The 2,814-nt window shown below is 33.6% G+C and overlaps 1 non-coding gene across 1 annotated transcript; it reads left to right on the top strand.

The window, feature by feature from the left end:
• Positions 1–1,862: 1,862 nt before the first annotated feature.
• On the top strand, positions 1,863–1,933 carry TRNAC-GCA (transfer RNA cysteine (anticodon GCA)). The gene has a single exon. It is a non-coding gene; the product is annotated as a tRNA-Cys (tRNA).
• The last annotated feature ends 881 nt before the right edge of the window (positions 1,934–2,814 follow it).

Here is a 2,814-nt window from a genome sequence, read left to right as displayed (position 1 = left end):
CAGGTCCCCACCTACACAAGCAAATTGTTGATAAAACTCCAAAATAGCTTTTTCTTTTGACTCAATCCTCTTCTTCTCTTTAGCATTCGGGAAAGACAAGAAAATTTCAGGGTAGGAAACATTATCCAGAATTTCTCTTAGATTCGAACCCATAGCTGATGATAGAACTAGAATAGATATCTTTTGTTTTCTACTCACGCGAGCCCATATCCTTTCTTTTTTATCAATTGCTAATTCCGATCTCCCCCCCCAATCTGATATTATAGTGCCAGTGTAGATAGAAATTCCCTTATGATCTAATTCCGAGCGGTAGTAAATACCAGGACTTAGCAATATTTGATTGATCACAATTCGGTATATTCCATTTATAATAAAGGTTCCTAAGGAATTCATTATAGGAATGTTTCCGATAGAAATGGTTTGCTTTTGCACATCGAAACCAAAAATTAATCTCGCAGATACATATAATTCGGAAGAATAGGTGAGTGATTCATACACAGCATCTCTTTCTTTTATCGAGGGTTCTAGCAGTTGATATCCTTTCGCAAATAATTGAAATGCAATTTCGTGATCTGGATCTTTAATTGTTGGAAACTTGTCAAGTTCTTCTGCCAAGGCTTGATTAATGAACCTACAAAATCCCTCGAATTGGATCTGACTAAATCCGGGTATTGTGGACATTCCCTCGTTTCCATTCCGGAGCATCTTAATCTTAAGTTTCCTGTTTATCAAAGAAAAATTCCATTATCAGCTCACTCTTCATCAATCCCTATGGATCGATCTAGCAATCATGGAATCTATATTCTGTTTACTGAATCACATGAAATTCTAGGGAACTCCACATACGTATTTCATATATGTATTTCATACATATGAATAGAGACCATTTGGACGAAAGTTCGAGTTTGCCAGGGGTACAAATGAAATGAAAATGAATTGATAAAACATTCCTACAAAAAAAATTCTGCCACTTATACTTTATGTTATGATATTCTAATCAGATTGGATGGCAAAGATTTCTCATTTTATCTCCTTTCTATGAATGTAATAAAGCCGTAATATAATATACTAGAAAGTTTGACTTTACTTCGATTTAGAATAGCGTGCTTACTTTAATTTCTCAAAATAATTTGAGGGTTCTTTTTTATTTCGGATCGGAGTAGTATAATTGCTAGAAAATTCAGTATTTCATTGTGGAATTCTAAAATAAAGTAAGTCCCTTTTTTAAGTACATGCCAATCTAGTTATCCACCTCTCCCCATATCCATGCTTTTCTTTTATCGTAATTTCACTTGGGTACGCCAAGATAGTCAGGTTATACTCTATATCAGAGCAAATTTCCTTTTTTTATTCAAGATATTTAATTTAATACTTTGAAAAATTAAAGCATGATTCCCCATAGAGATATGTACATAAAGGGGATCTTTGGATAATAATGCTGTTCGGACCTAAAGTTTACCTATACACGGATTAAGCATAAAGCCATAATATTTTATTATGCCATTGAAGGGGGGGGAGATAATACCGATTTAAGAGTAGTTCACTACTGCAATAAAAAAAAGAGAATTCTAGTTAACGGTTCCAATTTATTCTGAATTTTGCAGCCTGTGAATAGAAATCCACTTTTTCTTCTTTTTCATCTCAATAGAAAGAAATGGGAAGTTTTATTGTGTTAACAATGTATGTTTTAAGATAGAATCTATCGAGGAGAATAATAGAAACTGGATCAAAAAAAGCAGGAATAGATTTTTTGAAAAAGATTGGAAAAAAGTAAGTAGAATTATATTCAAAATAAAAGGGGCTTTTCGTAAGAAAACGTGGATGAATACTTGCTGTTTTCTAGATTTTTGATCGGATTTTTTGGCGGCATGGCCAAGCGGTAAGGCAGGGGACTGCAAATCCTTTATCCCCAGTTCAAATCTGGGTGCCGCCTGATCAATAAAATACTTAGGTTTTTTTTATAGTGCTGATCGAATTCGATAAATTTTTACTTCGCATAAGTTCGGGCAAGAGAGTAACTGGGCCTGCCGATACTGGGTTTAGAGAAACCATACCATAGTTCTATCCTCAAACTAGGGTTAGGGTTTGTTTTGACGGTAGTGGCCAAAATGGTTATCAATAGGGGTGAGGTAGTGTTTCCTTATTCTTTTATTATATGAATTTGAATTGGTTCTTAATTGAGATTCGATTTGATAATTTTAAAATACGAGGATAAGATGTCAGAAATCTTGGTATCCAAAGAAAGGTCCCTAAGGGGCATTCTTTTTTTTTTTCAATCTAAGATTCAAGAAGGGACTCCACGAAAGAATATCAAGACTTACTAATTATTATACATTTTTTTATCGTACATCTTATGTTACCTACATACACTAAAGTAAGGACTACTTAATTCTAACGAGAATCAGATTAAATAGGTCGATCAAAAATCAATTTAGGAGTTGTATTATGGATAAAATCTCTTCATTCTTTCATAGAATGATACAAAGCAAGGCTGCAGGGTTTAGGTCAAAAATAAACATTAGGTAAGGTAGGTATCCAATAAATATTTATCTATCGATAATTTTATGGTATATTCGGGCGTCCTTTGCTTAAAAAAAAAAAAAAGAGTAACAAAAGGAATAAAAAATCTTCCTATTCCCGCTTCTTCTATTCAGGACATCATTCCCGTACTCTTTCTTTTTTAAGGAAAAAAGGGCTATAGTATCTCGTATTTTTAATGCTCTCTAATTCTACCAGAATTCCTATAAGAATTTGTTAGGAGTAAATTCCTTGAACTGATTGATCCATGGCCTTAGGGCGGAATCCCTTTTTGAC

This window comes from Triticum urartu, unplaced genomic scaffold (genome assembly GCF_056163025.1).
Source record: "Triticum urartu cultivar PI428250 unplaced genomic scaffold, HENAU_Tu73 scaffold2, whole genome shotgun sequence".
Classification (NCBI taxonomy): Eukaryota; Viridiplantae; Streptophyta; class Magnoliopsida; order Poales; family Poaceae; genus Triticum; species Triticum urartu.
The sequence above is the reverse complement of the archived record's forward strand: the minus strand, read 5'-3'. Positions and strand labels throughout refer to the sequence as shown.